The sequence below is a fragment of the Gymnoscopelus braueri genome (genome assembly GCF_963280865.1).
Source record: "Gymnoscopelus braueri genome assembly, chromosome: 1".
NCBI lineage: Eukaryota > Metazoa > Chordata > Actinopteri > Myctophiformes > Myctophidae > Gymnoscopelus > Gymnoscopelus braueri.
In genome coordinates, this window is record NC_137603.1 from 35,244,147 (window position 1) to 35,266,285 (window position 22,139).

The 22,139-nt window shown below is 43.4% G+C and overlaps 1 protein-coding gene across 2 annotated transcripts in view; it reads left to right on the plus strand.

Annotated features, from left to right (window-relative positions):
- ccdc102a (coiled-coil domain containing 102A) overlaps positions 1–22,139 on the plus strand; it is a 78,902-nt gene that overhangs the window by 7,066 nt on the left and 49,697 nt on the right. The window contains exon 2 of one of the 2 annotated variants that reach the window (XM_080426431.1): positions 7,078–7,150. The exons of the other annotated variant lie outside the window; for it this stretch is intronic. The gene's annotated coding sequence lies outside the window, so the exon portion shown is untranslated. The remainder of the gene's footprint in view (positions 1–7,077; positions 7,151–22,139) is intronic. 2 annotated transcript variants of the gene reach the window in all.

A 22,139-nucleotide genomic window follows, 5' to 3' on the forward strand; every position in this document is an offset into this window, starting at 1 on the left:
GGACATGAAGCAATGGTGGTGGTGTGACCACCAAGACACCTAAGATTTTATAAGACAATCACCCCTGTCCTGTCCTGTCCTCTGTGTGTGTGTGTGTGTGTGTGTGTGTGTGTGTGTGTGTGTGTGTGTGTGTGTGTGTGTGTGTGTGTGTGTGTGTGTGTGTGTGTGTGTGTGTGTGTGTGTGTGTGTGTGTGTGTGTGTGTGTGTGTGTGTGTGTGTCTGTGTCTGTGTGTGTGTGTGTGTGTGTCCGTGCGCGCACACTACCAGACAGATTTACTAGGCTTTAACGCTCAATTGCTTCTGTTGTTTCCCCGACAACGCCGACACAGCATGCCCCCATGGACACCCTGTATCTGCCCCAGAAATCAGACAAACAGCTCTCATTGAGATCCCTAATCAATTACTACTCTTTGCAGATAAGACAATCTAAAAGTTCTTCTTCTTTATGCCTGGAATCAATTTGCCACGTGCTGCAGATGTAACCATGTTCGTTTTCATGGCTATTCAGTGCATAGAAGCTAATGGTTTCTGAATGTAGAGTTTAGTAATCCATACTGAAAGCAAAGCCTTGCGGTTAGATAGTTCCACATAATCATCCTGATAAGTCTGATTAGGGGAAGCCATACATTTTATCTTAATAAGGTCATGCTGTAGTTCATACTGTATTGTTGTTGCAAATCAAATAGCCAGTAGTTGGGAAACACAGGGGACCACAACGGTGTTACAAAGAAAATCGAACAAAAAAAAAAGTGCTGGTTGTCTGTTTTGCATAATAAGAGATTGCCTAAAGCCACACAACACAAATTGATAAAGAAGATGGTTTAGATATGATATATCATAAAATTCGTATAGTCTGTGACCACTTCGCTGAGCCTTCACACTTAGCCTGAGGGTTTATGGTATGAGGTGTGGCTGTATTTATTTAAATAGGTATTCCTGCGAAGCCTTTCTATGTGATGACTGGATTGCATCCAGACGATGTAGAATTCCTGATGACTGTGTGCCCCACCATTAGGCTAAGGGATGTGGTCTGGCTCATTGCATTACAATGCAATCAAAAATGCACTTGTTGCCATCCAGCTTTTTCCAGTTAATGCACCCTGGAGGGATGAGGTGATAAAAACAAAATCTGATTGAAATGACGAGTGTAACCGAAGCCCAATAGAGCCAAGTTGAGTTTACAGTAGGTTGGTAGGGATCATTTTGTTAGAGGAGGAGGATTCACCTTACAGTGGGAAACATTTAATGACTCAGTGAATGCAGTGTTGAGTGAGTGGGAAAGAACATTCCACCAGCAGGTAGACAGAAGTCTTGGGACCGGACAAGATGATGTTCAAGATCTTGCAGGGATGGTCGTTTAAAACAAATGAATACAAATAAAAAAATCTGTACGTAGTAAAAAAATATATCTCTTCATACATCTCCCTGAGTTGTACTGTGCAGTTACTGTACACTCTGTTGTGTACAGTATAATGCAGGCCAGCAGTTTACTGGAGCTGGTCTTTCGCAAGGACTATTTGACAGGTGGTTGGCCGCAACAGGGATCCATGCTGTGACCTTCTGATGTGGTTTGGCCTCACTAGCCTCCATGCCACCCCACCACCCAGATACTAATGTCAACCAACTGTGGAGCTGGGGTGGTAGACAGGACCATAGAAAGGAGGCCATTTGCTAACATTTCTCTGAGTTTACAGGGGGTAGACGCTAGCCTACCACCATTCTGTGGTGAGGATGGGACCATTTCAAAAGCTAAATCATGAATGTATTTTATACAATGTTGCATTAACCAATCTGTATGGTAGTTAATACAATATAACAGATGTAGCACATCTGCAGTGGTTGGAGACCCTGGTGTCAGGTAGGATACTGGTTAATAATACCTGGGATTTATATAGCGCTTTTCTGAATACTCAAAGACGCTTTACATAGAACTAAGAAGAGCAAAATAAAAACAAAACAAAACAACTTTAATAAGAGAATCTAGAGAATAAAAGTTAAAAAGTTAAAAAGGCTGCAGAGGGCCAGGGAATAAAACAAAAGTTGGATGGCAGTTGAAAAGGTGGTAGGAGATCAGGCTAGGTGGGAAAAGCAGTTCTGAAAAGGTGGGTTTTGAGGGAGGTTTTGAACACGGCAAGGGTGGGGGCGGTTTTGATGTGAGGTGGGAGTGGGTTCCAGAGGGTGGGTGCTGCAACGGAAAATGCCCTATCACCCCAGGTGTGCTTGGTTTTTTTGGTGGGGAATTTGAGGAGGTTGGCATCGCTGGATCTGAGGGAACGGGTGGGGACGTGGTTGTGAAGGAGGTCGGAGATGTATTGGGGTGCCTGGTGGTTGAGGGCTTTGTAGGTGATGATGAGGATTTTGAAGCTTATCCTGTGTTTGACCGGGAGCCAGTGGAGGTCACGGAGGACTGGTGTGATGTGGTCTCTGGAGCGGGTGTGAGTGAGCAGGCGGGCGGCTGAGTTCTGTACATATTGAAGTTTATTGAGGGTTTTGGCGGTGATACCGTGGAGGATGCTGTTGCAGTAGTCTATCCGGGATGAAATGAAGGCATGAATGAGGGTTTCGGCAGCGGAAGATGTCAGGGAGGGACGGAGACGGGCAATGTTCCGGAGGTGAAAAAAGGCTATTTTAGTGATGTTTTTTTTTTTTTTGGTTGACAGTGTTAATTAAGTTATTTGACGCAGGCGGCTGGATTGGACAATAGATTCTGCATCGTCGTTACTGTAGTTCAGTTCAGACATAGTGACGGGAGACAACGGACATAATGCTTATGGAATGTAGTTTTAATAGTATTTCTGTTTTCCTTAGCCTTAATACTTCAGTGGTATTTCTTTCCCATAATCTACACCTACTTTCTTCCCTTCATCAGTCTTTCTCTTCTCCTCCTTCTTCTTCTGTCTCGCCACACCTTTCTGTCTAAACAATTAATTTACCTTTAATTGACATGTAATTAATAGCTCTTCTGAGGGGAGCTTTACTGTACTTAATGTTCATATGCTGCCTGCCCACGTTTTTATGAGATTAAACCCCTGTCCTCAGGAGATGAGAATAAGATAATGCATTTTGGTGTAAATCAAATTAAAAACACAGCCCATCTCATCCTCTAATAAATGTGAATAGTTAAAAATATGTAACTGTTTTACCCTTTCCACCACATGGACACACAGACACACAACTGGCCCCCCTTCCCTACCTAGTCCATAAGCGACTCAAGCCTAGTGTGAGCATGTTTGGGTCATTATATCTCAGTTAAAAATGCCTCTGATCCTCATTAGGGCCAATAAACCTCCATTATATGTGTGTATTAAGTAGATGTTGAGAGGAGCACACAGAGGAATCTATGAGGCTGGCATCAGGCAGCTCTTTTGATGGATTTGTTCTTGTCTTTATTGCACGTCTCTACTGGATGTGACTCAGGGACGCACATGGGGCTGATATGGAGGTTGGCTCATTAACACTGTATGCTGAAGTAGACATACAGTAATAGGCTAGATAGTAATTTCATTAGATCAAATTCCATGTTATTACTGTGTTATTACGCTCTGTTTACTTAGACAAAAAGACACGAGACAACGGTCATCATAACTGAGACGGACAACTGAACTGATCACACTCATAGTGAACTGATAGTTTAAAATAGATAACTGTTTTACCCTTTCCACCACATGTACAATACAATGGTCACACAGACACATAAAAATGTCCCCCCCTTCCCTGCCTAGTCTATAAGCGACTCAAGCCTCTGTGTTTCATTGGGAGCAGGTTTGGGTCATCATCTCGCAGTTAAAAATGCCTCTGATCCTGCTGCAAGGACTTTGAACTTGTGTCTGTCGTGGGGAAAGATGAGGCTATAAGACAAACATCTGGTGATCCCAGGTCTGATGATGGTTCACCATAGGCCACCCATTATCCACATGACAGGACTGTTGTTCAGCAGTAGGCTAAACCATCACTTTCAATCCAGCGCATTCATTCTGCCCTGCTACCCCCCCCCCCCCCCACCACACCGCCAGTCACCGTGGTGCGTTGACTATCCAAGCCATTACCCAGACCCACCCACCAAGACGGCAATGTGGAAAAAGGTCTGTGCCTGTTAAACTCCTAATTGCATGCAGCCAGATGAAGAATAGTCACAAAGGACTAAACTAAAAGGATGTTTATTTTTTATTATGAGGCAAATGAGCAAATAAACCCCACCAAAGAGCAATGATTAAAGTAGTACAGTACAAGTCCAATGCAAAAACACAGCTTCTTTTCTCTCTGCTTCACACTCTGGTTCTACAGTACATGTTTTCTTCTGCATCAGTAGAGACACCTTCATGAATGCTAAATCATATCATATCAAACATTCTTGCAGTGAGTGGAAATAACGAAGGGATGTTCGAAGGGAAGACGAAGCCTTCTCATCTAACTCACAACTTGCCAAAGTTTAGTTTGACGCTATGTGCTCACTTCAGTCTACCTCTGTCTCTGTGTTTCATCATTTTCCTCTTATCGTAGCACTTGCTTGACGTGCTGAAGAGCAAGAACTGTTTACCCCATCTTACCTAATGGTACCACATTATGCAACCCCCCACGCATCCCCCCAAACTATAGATGCTAGTTAGCAGCAGAAGCTTTGAAGCTGCCAGACCCCAAGGAGTTGTTCCCCCTTTTTAGCTCTGCCGGCTCAACTGCTGAGGCATGTTCATATGGAACGCATCGTTGCATAATGCTGATGAATATTTACACTGATAGTTGCTTGTATAGGTATTAAGCAAGCCTTTGGCGTGTTGCTAAATATTCAAGAATATTGCGAAGAGTATAGTGACTAATGTCTAACCATGTCCAAGATACAATACTGTATGTGAAGACATATTGAAACATACTGATTCGCTGGGGTATGTAAAACCTGTAGCTTACTGTGGATGTTGGCCTTTTTGGGACGGTTGAAGGTCAACACACAGCGAGGTTGCCTGATAAAAGTAAGCAAAACACAATGAAGAGCCTAGATTCAACCCCACTTCTTTATTAAAGCCATCCTGTAGTATTTTACATATTTCTTAGCGTTATTTTCACATACATTCTGAAAGACTGTGATTAGATGGATATGCTATTTGAGCTTTCATTTCACCTCATCATAAATCAAAATACACTTGATGTCTGTTTTACTCCAATATTTACAAACATTTCCAACATAAACAAACGCAACATGTTGTTTTGTAAGACTGATTGGGCCTTTAATAAATAAACCATGTAGACTGTTTTTCTCAGAGTTTCAGAATGTGTTCCATATGATCGGTGATGATGTGGGATGATCATTTAAGATCCTTTGCGTGTCTGAACACAAGTGTCATCGTAGTTTTGCCTTTGCCGTCAGTGTTATTACAGGGAGTCATTTAGACCCTACATATGTCATTTGTGGTGGTAAAGAAACCAGAATGGGAGCCATGTTTGAATGTTTTGGCTCGCTGGGTAAGATCCAGTGTAGAGGACTCGATCACCAAACTGTGAAGAGCAAGCAAGGAAACACTGTCCCTCTTACGTTACCACAATCTATCACCATCTTACTCCATGTCTCCTTCCCATCGTCTAACTTCACCTCCATCAATCTATGGCTCTGTCTCCTCTCTTCTCTCACTCTGTCTTTGTCTCTCCTCACACTGTGTGTCTCTCTCTCTCTCTCTCTCTCTCTCTCTCTCTCTCTCTCTCTCTCTCTCTCTGTGTGTCCTGTTGAATAAATTATGGTTATCTGATACTGCACCACTAGGCTGTGCTGAGGTGGACATTCTGGGAGGTGATACTGTTCTGTTTCTATCAGCTCGCACACACTCAAGGTGTCTCTCTCTCTCTCTCTCTCTCTCTCTCTCTCTCTCTCTCTCTCTCTCTCTCTCTCTCACCCCCTGTCTATGTGTCTCTCTCTCCCAAACACATCATCTTTCTCCCTAAATGGCTCATGTCAAATGTGCCTATATATGTTATTCTGTCATTGTGTATAGATTAGCAGTGGAGCTAATCTCTGCATGACATGGCAGAATGTCAGTTTTAAGCTTGATTTTATGCTGGTTTCAGAACAGGCTTCAGATATGTTGTGACGTTTAGAATGGACCTTGTGGTGCAGTTTGAAAAACTCTCTAAATCAGAGATGTCCAAACATGCCACCAACTCTAAGTCCATACGTTATGAAATAAGATACGTAGGGGGCTGTGAATTGGAGAACACCACACATTTTTCCTTGAAGATTCTTCTCAACAGTTTCTGTCAAGCTACTGGGTAGTGGGTAGACAGCAGAGAGCTTGAATGCACTTAAATCCTATATACTTACTGTAGCTGTCCACCATGGACCATGGTCCCCTCTTTTTCCCCCTCAACACCAAATCTTCTTGCTGAAAATAGCTGATCAGTGATCTACAAGCTCACAACGTGCTGCAAAATAGCGTGTTGTAAACTTGTAGATCCGCAATGTTTTCACTTGCACTCCATTACAATGGCTGTTGGCCCCTTGGTCCACAGCTAGCCTCCCAAGACCCCTAGCACCTATTACATACCACAGTTCTGAGGAACCATCCGGGATTTTAGAAGTTCGGGTTGGACAGGTTTCAGAAGCACTTCAGAACAGAGTATATTGAGGCCTTTTGAGGGAGAGCGGACAGGGGTAAGAATGTTTCACACTTCCCACTGGCCCGGCCCAGCGGTGTCCGCAGTAGCCTCCCACATCCTCACACACATACGACTGGGTGGAGATGCCTGACCATGTGGTCTGTGTGTGTACAGTACAGTGTGTTTAAGGTTGTGCGTTTTTCTAATGGCATGCAGGGCGTATGCTTGCATAGGCATGTCTCCGCGTGACCACAGAGTGAGTGAGAGTGTGCGTGCGTGTGTGCGCGCGTGCACGTGCGTGCGTGCGTGCGTGCGTGTGTGTGTGTGTGCGTGCGTGTGCGGTAATATATCAGAGTGTGATAAAGTGTGCTTTTACAGTGTGAAAACGTAAATTCTTAGCTGTGCTGTGTGTGTGTGCGAGCGTGCAAGAGAGTCTGTGCAAGAATGCACTATATAATTTCCTACAGCATTCCCTCTTTCTGCTGTCACTCCACACAGGCTCGGCTCCATGGGAGATAATATTTGAGATGACAGACGTCGAGACAGATCGGATGCAGCAAGAGACCGACTGGTTAGTAGAAGGCAAGCAGATAGAAATGCAGAGGTTCAGATTAAAGGAAACATGACAGGCTAGCTCTCAGTTTGAGCCACATGTCAATGATGGACATCAACAGACAAATTGTAGGATTATTCTTGACACACAGGTGATGCACAGCTTTTGAAGAATTGAAATGTATTGAAATGTAGTGAAATATATATTTTCTGTATAAGACATTATAAGCATGAGTTGTCTTTTAACTCCAATGAGAACTAGAGATTGGAGATTTCTCTGGGAGATAATACAAGAGATAGGAGTCATTATTAGGCCTGTGTAGTGCCAACCAGATGTTCAGTCTGGGACTATACCAGCATAGCATAGCATACTGACCATTGTTAGGTTACTTAGGTTACCATGGCAGAGTGTTCTGTTATGCAGGAGAGTGTGGGCAACCATTCTATTTGTCTATTAGACCTAATTACACAGGAGAAATAAGAAACGCTTTCTCCACTTGTACTAGTTGAGGTTACAGCTACATAACACTGGCCACATTGCCTGTGCCGAGCGTAGCTTACTCTTTAAAGGTAGGGTAAGTGATATTTTTGGGTTAAAACAAAAAGTATTTTGTTAAAAGGTTAAAGCACTATATTCTGATAGTAATCATTGCTATAGAGTGTTTGTTCAGTAACAGGAGTCTCCCCGTCTCTCCAGCTCTTTAATAAACAGAAAATACATTTTCCGGTAGGTGTCAAAATCTCGCCAATCAGGAGAAAGTACCCATTTTTAAGTTCCAGTTCCAATTTTGCCTGCTCATTTCTTAGTGTCATCACTTCCAATTTCAGTTGTTTAATTTATATCCTGATTGAGTTCTCTATCCTGATTGGATAAAATTGGAAATGAAACTGAAACAAAAATGCATTTTCTGTTTATAAAGAGCTGGAGAGACAAGGAGACTCCTTTTACTGAACAAACACTCTATAGCAATGAGTACTATCAGAATATAGAGCTATTTAACACTTATTTTAACCAAAGAAAATCACTTACCCTACCTTTAACTCCTAGTGAAATATGTGTTTACAAACCTTATGTTAACATTTCATTATCAGATGGCTGTGAGAGACGGAAACTGACTCATTTGTATTTGGTCTTATTCACCAAATAGCAATTATTATTTACATTGGGATAAAATGCTAAAATGCTGTGTGTGTGTGTGTGTGTGTGTGTGTGTGTGTGTGTGTGTGTGTGTGTGTGTGTGTGTGTGTGTGTGTGTGTGTGTGTGTGTGTGTGTGTGTGTGTGTGTGTGTGTGTGTGTGTGTGTGTGTGTGTGTGTGTGTGTGTGTGTGTGTATGTGGGATGTCAAATATATCATAAAAATTGTAGACTTTGGAAAAAAATGTGTGATCAATTGTAAAAATAGATATCTCATTAGTAGGCATGGATACCACTCATTCCTACTGTAATGCACAACATCTCTGTGTATGTATGTGTGTGAGTGTACCTTTGTTTCACGTATCTCAAGAACCGTCTGACTGATGGACTTCAAACACCGACGTAGTGCTGTGTTTGTGCGTCAAGTCGGTTGGATAGGCCAGAACTGCAGATCCAACCGAGATGCCCATATACGCATATACAGATGACATCAGAGATCTCCATATAGGGCATAAAAGGAACACAGACAGACAGTACAACGGGTACAACTGGTATTGAATCCCCGGATGGGGCATCAGTTATTTTGTGGGAATCGATCATAGAGTTCTTGGGACATCTGGATGGTGCAGGGGTAAGATACCTGCTCACCTCATGAAGACTAGGGTTCAATTCCTCTGTGGTGCCTCTAGCTTGGCCTGCTGCTCCACCTGACACAATGGACCCTTCGCTAAACCCCACCCCAAAAGCGATTGTCCAATGCCAGCTTAGCAACCGTTGTTAGCCTGGCATAGGTCTGGCAAGCTTTCGTCACCTGCCATAGCAGTCAATGTTATTTCACCCGTACACACACACAATCATTTGCAACATAATAGCAAGAATAGGAATACCACGATAACGCAATGGTGAGTGACTATGAACCACGTACCCAAACCCGTTGGAGGCTGCTTTTCCCAAGCTGAAATCTGCAGTTAAACTGCAAGGCTGCATGGCTGTGTTATTGAACACATACACAGCTTAACGTCAGGAAAGTTACACGACTCCCTCGCCCAGGTGGTGTCAATAATAGGCTAGTAATCACCGTAATCGTAACAAAATTCAGAATCACAGCGCTGCCTGTTTCGGATTCCGCACGTTGAAGTATATTAATTCATTTGATCGTCTATTTATTAACTGCTACTGCAGTCTTACCCTGCGGTACATGAAAACTCCTGTTACAGTCATGGATCAACTTCAACCTGGTGTTTGTACTTTCTCCATTTACGGTCCGTACATCTATATAAAGGTTCAGATTTCAAATATGAAGTGCTTACCCCATGGCCACGGATGTTACAATTATGCACAGGACTCTCTAAAGTACCCGTATATTCTGTATTGTTCAATAAAAAGCATTTTAATCCGATCAGTGGCCATTTTCTCATAATGTATCAGAGTGCAATACACCTACCAACCGATAGGGTCGCTCAGTTGAAAGCATATAGAGAAAATGGCCACCGATCAGATTAAAATGCTTTTTATTGAACAATACGGATGATACAGGTACTTGTGAGAGCCCGTACATAAATGTAACATCCGTGGCCATAGGATAAGCACTTTATATTTGAAATATGAATGTTTATGTAGATGTACAGGCCATAAATGGAGAAAGTGCAAACACCAAGTTGAAGTTCATCTATGACGGTCGTGACAGTCGACCGTCGTGTATCCATGGCTATTACTCCCTCTAACATTTCCCATGTTTTTAGTTTATTGAAATAATGTCATGCGCATTTGTCCAGTGCATAGCCTACTGCAGGCCTTGTTGACTAGATTTAGAAGAGATTTTGAAGCTCTTGCTCCTGAAATGATCGATTATTTTTAAGGGGAAAAGCCATAATTTAACATGCAAGTCAATGGGTGAGAAGCAGAGCTTGCCAGGCGCTGCCAGGCATGGGTGCGACTGACCACCAGTCACAGAGTGGAGTGGGTGGGGCTTAGCGAAGGGTCCATTGGCTGTGTTTGGAAGTCGGTTGGGTCCGTTCTCTGTCACCGCAACAGCGACTCCGACAGGTTCGTTGGGGTGCCTGTTCAGCAGAGGGTGGAGCTGGGAGGGATAGCATGTTCCTCGGCACACGTGACGTTACACCCTCCCAGTGAAACTCCTCTCTGTCGGGTGAAAAAGAAGGGGCTGGTGATGTGTACTGGAGGAGACATGTGGTTGTCTGCACCCTCCCCAGACCAAAACAGTAGGGGTTGGCACTTGGCAGTGACAGGAACTACTACACATTGGGGGAATTGGCATAACAACTAAATTGGGGGAAAAAATAAAGAAAAGCTGCATCTTGCACTGCAAACAACCCAGATCAGTACCTTGATAAGCTGCACTAGATTAGGAGAGCCGGGATAATAGTCTAACGAGAAAGCTTGACTAATTACGTTTGACACATCGAACATGGCAGACTGTGTACAAATCTTTCCTCTCCCTCGGAGTGGCTTAACTCTTTAAGGCAGGAAAAAAAAATCAATTTTCCTCCAAGCCGTTTGATGTTTAGAAATCTCCCGCTGGCCCAGTTTCAAGAACTCTCCTACTTGGAAGAGGAATCGGTTTCATGTGGAGGATTTGGAGCCAGAGCTGAAATGATTAGGCTTGTATTAGAGTCACAGAACTGTAATGTCAGCCATTCTGTACCTTTTCCCTTATATGCTTTGTTCTCTTTAATGAGAATTAACCTTTACTACTATTGTCTTTCTGAAGGTCATCCAGCTCCACAATTGAGCTTTAATTCTTTGGTGATTTAATATAAACCATTCATATTTTGTGATTCTGTTTGTTACTTCAGGGACGTATTTGGAGAATCTTCTATTCTTTGTTTTTGATTTTTGGTATATGCCTGTTGTTTTGCTTTCACACAACATAGGCTAATCCATTTGTATACTGACCTCACAGCATGTTGTTTCACTTATGACTGAATTGACTTGGCCCATAAATGATGAAAACAGTTTAGTCATTTTGTGGACTGCCTTAAACTCATGTTACTCACATTTACCGTAGAGATACAGTACAGAAACCCTATGAGGCATACTTTTGGAAGCTGTAATGTGCGCGGTATCTGTGAAATCGTATATCAAATATTTGCCAAGTACAGTTTAGCACTAAATTGTTGTGAGTCTGTTCATATACAGTAAGCTGTGTCAAAAGCACATTTCTCTGGTGCCTTTCCCTCCCAACAGTATGTCGGTGTCAAAAGGCTCAACTTAAGCCAACGGATTTAGCTGATCTTGGTCCAAAACGTTCAGTCACTGGGAACATTGGCTAACTCCTGACTGTAGCTTTGAATTCTGTTCTAAACCACAGGAGGAAGAAGCAAACAAATCCTTGAGTTCAATTCACATAGATATACAGGGATCATGTAGCAGCCTGGTCGAAGTTTAACTTGTAAATACGGTTGTCAGATAAACAGTGGAACCAAAATACAGTCCAAAAGCGCAACAGCTAGACTTTCTGCAACACTAAATTTCCATTTGCTGGACATCTAGACATCACCTGTCAGGGCTCATTTTATTCTATTTTATTTTATTGCATAGGTGTACCCAGTGGGATTTCAAACTCTTAAATCTGGCATGTTCTTCTACACACTGTAAAATCCTCGGTGTTCATTTACTCTGAGAGTGTACAAATGGAACCAAATGGACCCGTAACAGTTTACTGTGCCAAATCTTTTGTAATGAGCAGAGAGAAAGGCCAGGCCCTTACCAAGGCCTCGGTAGACCTTAGGGTCACAAAAGACAGCTACATTCCCCCTATCGTTGGCTCATGTGGTGAGGAACAGCCCAACAGAATTTGAACAAGAACGCCATATAGTCAGCCACTCAAGAGAGGAACAGAAGGGGATATTTGGTCTATCATTTAAGAAAAGGCTCTGCACTGTGTATGTACTGTACATTACTGCAGTCAAATCAAACCAAACCAAACAGCATAAGCGCTGCATGAATTCTGATTCTGAATTCGCTAACAATTTTGCATTTTTGGCTGTTTATGCACAAACTTCACAAAGTTCTGTAAAAAGACATGAAAATAAACCAAATAGAGTCAAAGCAGCAATATGTTTTAAGCTCCACTACCCTGAATGGAGCGAGAAATGTCTACATGAAGGTCTAGACTGCACACTGTTCCTGATCTATAAGAGAATGGACACACGCACACGCACACACATACACACACGCACTAGCACATGCGCACACACACACACACTCTCTATTTTTTCAGTCTGTGGTTGAACCTCTAAGGCCCAGCCAACCCCACAGAGCTAGAGAGATCTCAGAACCTGGTTCTAATTTAGAGTAGAGAACACACACAGACAGACACACACACACACAACACGCACACACACACACACACACACACACACACACACACACACACACACACACACACACACACACACACACACACACACACACACACACACACACACACACACACACACACACACACACACACACACATTTTTTGGAAAGTGCAGGGGGAAATCCTTTGGAGCTACATCTCATGTCTCAAATTCAAATAAATCTCTGCCTTTAACACACAGTCCCTCTGTTGCCTCTCCAGATCTACTACATTGTGTGTGTGTGTGTGTGTGTGTGTGTGTGTGGGGGCGAGTGTGTGCGTGCGTGCGCGTGACCTCCCCTTGACTTTTCTTCATCTCTCTAAGATAAGGAGACCTTTGCGTTGACAAGCAAAATAAATGCAGTCAGTATAGGTGTGTGTGCGTGCGTGTGCATGCTTGCACTCGTGGGTGTGTACCACCAGAACACTAATGTGTATGGAGTGGACCACTTATATTGTGATGTGTTTGTATTGGATGCAGGGTACATATGGGCGAACATAAGTCAAAGTATGGCTTGCATAGCATCGGGTGAGTGAGGACAGATGCACTGTCAAAGAGTTTATTGCACAACGGACTGACTGGCTGTTTTATGAGCCTTAGGATGACAGGGTGAGGGGACGGGAGGGGCAGCGAGAGGCAAACAGAGTGACAGAAGGGCAGCGAAAGAAGAAAAGAAGTGTTGAAATAAACTATAGGGATGTCACAAGGAGAGCAGGAGAGAGCAGGAGTTGAGACAAAGCGAAGAGAGAGGTTGGACTGCCAGTGACCGCTGCTGCTGCTGTGCAGTATTTATCTTCTGTCTGGATCTCATACGGTCCGTGAGACACCCAAAGACCTGAGGAAGATAGCAACAACCTTAAGGATAAGACTGAGGGGGACATATTTAAGGTAAGACTTAACCTGAAACTAGTTGAATGTCCTATCGTCACTCCACTGCCAGATAAAGTTCTTCAACTTCTAATGGAGACTTGCAGTGTTTAAAGGTGCATCGCTGAGTCGCTAGACATTATTAACAATGTACAATGTCACTGAGAAAGAAACATGCAGGAAGGTGATGGAAGCACATGTTACTGCAGCTGATATAGTTGAGTTGACATCCACACTTTCACTAACTACCTAGCATCCTATTCTGGAGGTAATAGCAGTGCTACAAGCTCACATCGTGTCACATTGCGACACGTTTTGAGCTTGTAGTTCTGCTATTTTTGCCAATGATATTTAGTGTAGAACGAAAACAAGAGGGGCCTAGTATTGAGCCCTTGGGAATCTTCATATGGGTACATTAATGTGGGTAAGACCATTCTAAGAGACGGCCCGTACTGTAGTAGTTTTTAAAATCTGTATCGGTTTTGGCAGATCCTGAGGAAAATAATTGATGAGTATCGGCCTCAAAAATCCTGATCGGCTCACATGTAATGCATGGCTGCATGTGATGGCCCCACCAGCAGCCACACAAAGTCGGTAAAACATGGTTGACACTTGTCTTTTTGGTTTATTAATTTAGTTTATATTTATTTTCAACACTACAGACTACAAACATAAAGGACTACACACAGAACCGGTTAAACGACATACTGTTTATTGCCAGTTTGATGGGAAAGTTACTGACTGGAGTGTACACCCATTAAGTTATCTTTTGTTAGGGTCAAGTTGTTTTTATCAGGAGTCATTTAATTTGTTTTAAGGAAGTTTATTTGGTTTTCATTGATTTGTCAGTTCGGATGATAGTGCTGGAGTTTATGTGGCTGGTCAAGGAAAGAACCACTGCTTCAGATCTACTTATAAGGAGCTGATTAGCCTCGGTCCCAGCCTCACTCATCTGCGAAAAGAAGAGCCTGGTCACGACCTAAAGCAGAGAGTGTCTAGGAAGTCCTGAGTGGATAGGATTTCCGTTTCCCCCGGAAACGATATTTTTTGACCAATCACAACACTCGTTTCATTCACGGAGAATGTTAACAGATTTGTAAAGCATCAACGTCATTTCCTTGGGCGGTACTTCCGCCAAATTCAACCATTTCCGGTTGTCAACTTCCTAGACAACCAACATCCCAGGTCTTGCCCAGCGTGGGAGCTGATAGGTAATTGGACTGCACCATGTGCCCTTTGCATATGGGGAGGGGCAGGGGTTTATGCGTTTGAATGTATTATTACGATTTTTAAGAAATGTATTTTGATATTTCAGTTTCATTATAATTTGGTTAATAAAAATGAGTTACTGCTGTAGTGGATTATGTTGTAGTTATTGGTGGTCTGTTTAAATGTTATTCTTTTGTCTATTCCCCTTTGTGAAAGAGTGGTCTGATCACCCACTATATATGTTCCCCCCATTTCTCATTTTGGGGAGGTCAGTCGTGCTGTTATGTTCAGTTTTTGTATGTCCTCATTTGTTTTGGGCCTAGAATTATTGTCTCTCCTATTTTTAGTGGAAAAATAAAAGATAAAAATACATTTTAAAGAAACTACACAAGTCTCCTGGTGTCTCTCTTGACGACCAACTCGGTCCCTGACAGCACCCCAATTCTTTTATCTTATTTCAGCTTTTTGTTCAAGGCACAGAACCTCTGGACTGGACTGAAAATTGCTATAGTGTAGCTTCAGATAAAACTCAGCCACGTACAAGTGGAAAGAGAGACAGACTTTGGTCCTGTTGGGAATGGATCCACCAAAAACAAATAGGTGTTTTTTTTCTGTTTTGGTTTCCTGTGGTCATCTGGGCCCAGTGGTGCTATGGCTGCAATCCATTTAGAGTCCCAACCTGTAGTTTAAGAAAACTTGGGGTGAAATGTTCCCATTGTGATTATTGTTTGGCCAACACTGGGCGTGCGTGTGTGCGTACGTGTGTGTGCGTGCGTGCGTGCGTGTGTGTGTGTGTACATGTGTGTGTCTTTTCTAGCATAGCATGTTTGTTCTTGCTCTTACTCAAGTTGCAGTCGCTGCTCCTGGATCCAACTCAGCTAAATGTAACACCATCCATCAGCTTAACGATCCACTGATCAATTGTGAATGGTAGCTTGATTACGGAGAATACCCACCTAGAAACATCATTCATTGTGCTAGTTGGCAAAAGGATGAGATTGGTCAGCGAGACGAGGAGAGAGAGATAAGCAGTGAGGGATAGTGAGTGAGACAAAGGGAGACACATTGGAGAAAAAAACGTGTAGACATAAAGGGTTAGATATGGAAACGGGGCAGAAAATGAGAAATGCCAATACACAAGAGCAGCTTGTAGTAGGGTAGAGAAATCAACCGAAAACCAGTGTGTAGATCCTCTCACCGATTTGAATCTCGCTCATGTCTGCTCTCTCTCTCTATCTCCGTTTCTTCCTATCCTGTTCCCTTACTGCTCTCTTTCCCAGTTTTTCTTCTTACTTTCCTTCCCTCTCTTACTCTTTCCTCTTACTCTCTCTCTCTCTCTCTCTCTCTTTCTCTGTGTCACACACAGGCACACAGACACATGATAGTATTATTGCCCTTTACACACCCACAGAAGTCATGCCAAAATACAACAGTCCAGTGATCAGAGCCTCACCCCCCCCCCCCCCCCTTTCCTCTCTCTGGATAAATGTTAGGGTCCATATGCCCTGTGTCATTTCCGTTTTGGTGTTCCGTTTCTGCCCTGGGAACAGAACAGAGCAGGACCCAGGCAGACTTTACACACAGCATGCCTAACAGTGTCTGTTTATCACTAGGGATGCACGCTGATGAAGGCCTGAGGAGCTGAAATGCATCTGTTTGTCAGACTGACTGCTGCGGTAAATTAAAACACTATAGGGATGTCTCACACAGCTTCCACTGTCAGGTATCAGGCCGGTATACTTGACTGAAACAGGATCTCACTATCAGAGAATCTGCCCTGCCAATATAATGTGACACCGGTGGCACGTGGAACATGTAACAAATCAAAGCAAAGTGTCTTTTAAGGCTACACCGCCTCTCTAATGGAGAAAAACAAGACTATACGTCGATAATGCTGCCCAGTAACTCAAAGTAACAAACTAACCCGCTATGCCTCTTTTGTTCAGTACAAGTATAGGATTGGATGGGTACCACATTTCACATGTCACAGTTTTGATTCGGCTCTCTCTTTATTTTGCTTATTAGAAAACGCATTTTTCTATTCAGACACTTTCCACTATTGTCTGCCTTTCATAATTTTAAGAGGGAAAAAACTAACCGCATGTCACTGACTTCACCGTGCGAGGGAGAGGGACTGTAAAATAAAAAACAAAGAAAATCATCGATTTAGTTTACGGCTTCAGCTCACTTCAGCGCTTAATCTCTGCATAAGGATTTAAAAATACTCTTTCAAAGCTTACAAGAAAGTACCTCTCTGCTGCTTGTAAAAAGTTTCTGGCCTGGACCGCTGGCGTAGCGGTCCGGGCACCTAGGCTCCAATGTAGCCTGACAGCACATTGCAGGTTCTAGTGGGGAGGGGATTTCTCCAGGACACAGACACAGTGCCAGTTTGACAGTAAGAAATGCATAGTGCTAAATGAAATTGTAAAACCGAACTGCAATTCACAAGTGCGTTATGAACCGCGGGGGGGGCAACCCGTACGGTTCAATGTTAAACCGAGAACCGCTGCATGGCTAATTTCAAGTGACACTTTAAAAGGCAAGTACACTTAGGGTGACCATATGTCCTCTTTTACCCGGCTAAGTGTACTTGCCTTTTCAGACTTAAGGCATACAATTTTACAATGCACGTTCAATGGTTCGTTTGGAAACACACTCTGAGAGGCGGAGTTCCACCCCGAACCCCGGATCATGTATTATTCAGCGCTCAACTCATGCCCTGCGCTCCCTCGCTCAGATCGAAGCAAAGGCTCGCAGCACTGAGCCGAACAAATGCATTGCGTGAGCTCTCCGTGAGTGAATGAAAATGCCGAAATGCAAATGCCATTTCACTGTTGAAATGCAGAAAAAGTACCAGTGTTTTTGTCTTGGTCCAATAGGAAGCAGAGTGTACTGTAATTGTAAATAAAGGTTATTTGGACCTGCAAGGCAAGCCCAAATCAACTCTGCAAAGCACAAGATAGCTGTGCGAGGTGAGAGCTCAAAAGTCACACCACTGCATAATTGCTGAGCAGGTAGCTGGCACAAAGTATTGTTTAACTCTCAAAAACCTCAACTAGGACATTCACACAAACATGAAGATACACAAAACTAAAAAGACACATAATGCACACCACATTATGTGTGCACGCGCGCACACACACACACACACACACACACACACACACACACACACACACACACACACACACACACACACACACACACACACACACACACACACACACACACACACACAGACACACACACACTCGCACAGAGAGAGAGAGGTATGCTTACATTTGTCAGAATTGTTCAAAGAATAATGAAAGGAGGGCAGCCTATTGCAAGTTAGCGCAAGCTAACAATGAGTCACAGACTGTTTCACACATTCCAGCATAGTGTATATACACCCACCATCCCTCACCCCTACCTCCTATTCTGTCCCTCTTTCTCTCTCTCTCCCTTTCATGCACACTCAACTTTCCCTTTCAGCCTCTTCCACTTCATCTGTTGCTCTCTGCCTCGAGGAGCTGACTGTAAATCAGATAAACTCTCCCGCTCTCCTTCTGTGTGTGCGTGCCGTGCGTGCATGCGTGTGTGCAGGCATGTGCTTGACACGGCGACGGCGGCAGGCAGATCCTTGGCAGTAAATAACCTCAGAGTATATGTGTGAGAGTTTATGACCAGAGGGGAGGCCCTGTCAATAGAACCTCTGCTCTGCCATCTGCTGCCCTCTGAAAGGCACCATCACCATCACCACCACCCCCCCCCCCCCCCATAGACACACAGACAAAAGATTAACTTTCCATCCCCCTTCTCTCTCCAGATTCCTCTACCTCTACCTCCTTTATTTAACTCTATCTCTTTTATCAGTTAAAAGTGCTTTGCTGGCAAATGATAAGTACATTATGTAAATGTCAAATATCATTGTACTCGTGTTTCTGCCTGTCCCTCGGTCTCTCAGACTCTGTCTCTCTCTCTCTGCTAGTGTGGTGTGTGTCCTGCATCATGTCCTTGTAACAGAACCAGCTGTGGTGGCTCTCTGCAGCACCTGCTGGCACTTTACTCAACATGCCATTTCACTGTTGAGATGCAGAAAAAGTATTGTGTACAGCAGCTCAGATTATTGTGGACTGGATGCTTGAATAATGCTGGCTGATGCGCATAGTAAGAGATTTCTCTCTCTCTCTCTCTCTCTCTCTCTCTCTCTCTCTCTCTCTCTCTCTCTCTCTCTCTCTCTCTCTCTCTCTCTCTCTCTCTCTCTCTCTCTCTCTCTCTTCTCAGTTTTTTTTCTCAGTCTCTCTCAGTTTGCCTGCTGTGTGTGCATGTACACACTACAGTGGTACACCTGTGCAGGATGCTGCATTGCCCTTCACCGAGGACAGTGGTGGTAACTTGAGAGCCGATATAGCACACACTATAGCAACATGCCATCAGCCAGTTTAGCTTAAAGAACTCCTATATAGCTCGTGGTCTTCAGGCCCTCATTACGTCGATCACGGCTGCTCTTAATTACATCACTGACTGGATGCTCCTTAAGCCATTCAATCCGGGAACTGTGTCATTTTAGATTTTCTTTTAGCTATAACCACTATTTTATACTTTGGGCTATTCAAAAATAGCAGATCCACAAGCTCATAGCGCGGCACCGAGTGCCGCACTACGAGCTTGTAGATCTTCTATTTTTGAAAAATCTTGAACATTTGTGCAAATCTTTGAATACATTTATTTCTTTGAAACAATATTTTTAACTCACATCTTTGCTTCTGGGGGGGGGGGGGTCCCTGGAACAACATATTTTGATGGGGATCGGCGGCCCCATATAGCAACGGTCCCCATACCCATAGCAACGGCCATATAGCAGCGGTCACTGATATAGCAACAATAGTTTTTCATAAAAATTAAGACATCTGTTGAGACATTTGACAGTTAAAAATGTTCGCTTAAAAATATATATATTCCAAGATTTGCACACATTTTCACTATTTAAAAAAATAGCAGATATACAAGCTGAGCTGGTATGTCTGCTATTTTTGAATAGCCAAAGAAATCTGAAATGACACAGATGTGTTCCCGGATTGAATGGGTTAAACATTAACGATTATTCCCTAGGCAGCGTGTCTGTCTGCATGACCACCTGTCTACAGTACCTGCTCATGCCTGTTAGTATGTCTGATAGCTTGGCTCTTGGGGTGCCTGCACCTGCACACCTGCTTTCCAGTAGTTCTGTCTTGTGAACTTTGCCCGCATACCTCCTCATTAGTATTTGTGTCTGCCTGGCTTCAGTGGCTTCTCATCTACCTGTTTGCCATTCTATCTGTCTTCCTACCTAGAGTAGCTTTCTACACACAACAGCTGCAGATAGTGCCTTTCCTTCTACAATAAACATGTCCAATGTGTGCGATGTATAGTTCTTTAAATGGGCAGTTCACAAAAAAACAAACATACATATTTTACCAGGAGTGCTTTCTGTCCATCTGTTTCAGTGTGATTTGCTTGCGTTTCGCCGGACAGATGTCCGCTGTCACCCCCGATACAATGGAGTTCAATGGCATTTGGCTTGTGATGCTCAAAGCGCCAAATGATAACATTGGAAAAATGCCACAACAATCAGTTACCCCCCGTATTCCACCGACCTCATTGTGAATAGTCTCGCATAGCCAGAGATATCCTACAGGTACGTCTGGGGAAATTTAAATTCAGTGTATGGGCTAGAACAGTGGCGAGACAAACCTACGCCCACTGCTTTAAAAACGAATCCTCACGTGCCAATATGAAGCACCAGGCAATGCATTTCCTCTGCAATTGAGTTATTATTTTTTTTCCCTGAATTGTTTGCGCCCAGTTGTTGCCCATTCATTGAATTTAGATGTCACCGTCCGTGTACAGTAGAGAATACGCAAGACTACTCTGTGAGAGGTTGCATTGAGAATAGATTTTGACATTTTGTATGCCCACCAACTGTCTCTTTGAAGAAAGCATGGTACCACCATCTCGCCAATAGCTCCATCCTTCATCTTCTGTTCAGCCCTTTTCTCCCTTTCCTTCAATTTATTAGTCTTCTGCTCCTGCACCTCTTTCTCCTCCAGCACCTCATTCATCTTCTCTTACACCTCCTTCTTCTCTGCCTCCTTCTATTCTTCTTGACAAGACAAGGAGATAATGGGGAGAATATTGATGGTCTCTGTCTGACGACATTGGTGTGTGCCCCGATTTGTAACCGCTTTCAACTTGGCATCCCTATTGCGTGCGTCATTAGGTGACCAAACATCTACGTAATTGAATTAGAATTGATTTGAGGTTAGGCATCAGGTGCATGTTAAAAAGATAGCAGCCGGTGCAGTCCAAGAACATCAGAAAATCTAATCGGTAGGCTTAGGCTAGGTGTGTGTGTGTGTGTGTGTCTGTCTGTCTGTCTGTCTGTCTGTCTGTCTGTCTGTCTGTCTGTCTGTCTGTCTGTCTGTCTGTCTGTCTGTCTGTCTGTCTGTCTGTCTGTCTGTCTGTCTGTCTGTCTGTCTGTCTGTCTATCTGCTCACTCACTGCAGTACATGACTGTGTGTAGCATTGACCATGTAAAAGAAATCTGTCTGCTTGTACTGTAGCATTAACCATCTAAAAGAAAGTATGTCCCCATTCAAACCAGGCCTCTCATCCTTGGTCATAGCAACACAGCTAGAGGTGTAACAGTGTTACATACTCTGACACTCTCCCCTGCACTGTCACAGCTGGTTAATTCAAATTTCACCATTCTCTCACATGAGCATGTGCACACACACACACAGTACGCTTTCTGTCCATTATGAGTGCTACCATGAATGTGGCCTACTGGATTATTTCATAATCGCCAAATCGCAATTATTTGAGATAATCACAATTTGTTTTGCATAATCGCATGTGTGTTCTGTGCATACCCATGAATATGCACGCATTTAGAATTTTGGAGGGATGAGTACAGGTGTCAGAGAGTAAGACAAAAAACTAAACTGAGGCTGAATTCGTGCGGGGAGCCGCAGACAAAACAACCCTATCTGTCTGTAAGCAATAAAGAGCAGCTGTACTTTTCGCCACCCTCGCCATTCAGCTCTATTTATTGCCTCTTGTAGCTCATATTATTTGGCTCCCTCGGCTCCCGTTCTCGTGCCTTAACTAGAGCTTGACATTTATGTTCAAGGGTATAACAGTTAGTGGAGGTATACGCAGTTCACCCAAGTCCTTATTTCAGAAATATAATATACGCATCTTCCAGAGCGTTTATTCATAGTACACAGCTACACATATAGCCTGATTCCCTTTTGCATCTACAATAACGTTTGGAAGCTCATTGTTCGCTCATTGTACAAGCTAAGGACAGACTGTGTATGGATATGATTGTGACAATTAATACTTTGGTGAATAACAGAACAACTGTTTTGCACTAGCTTGTCATTTGCACTAGCTTATGGCAGTTTTTA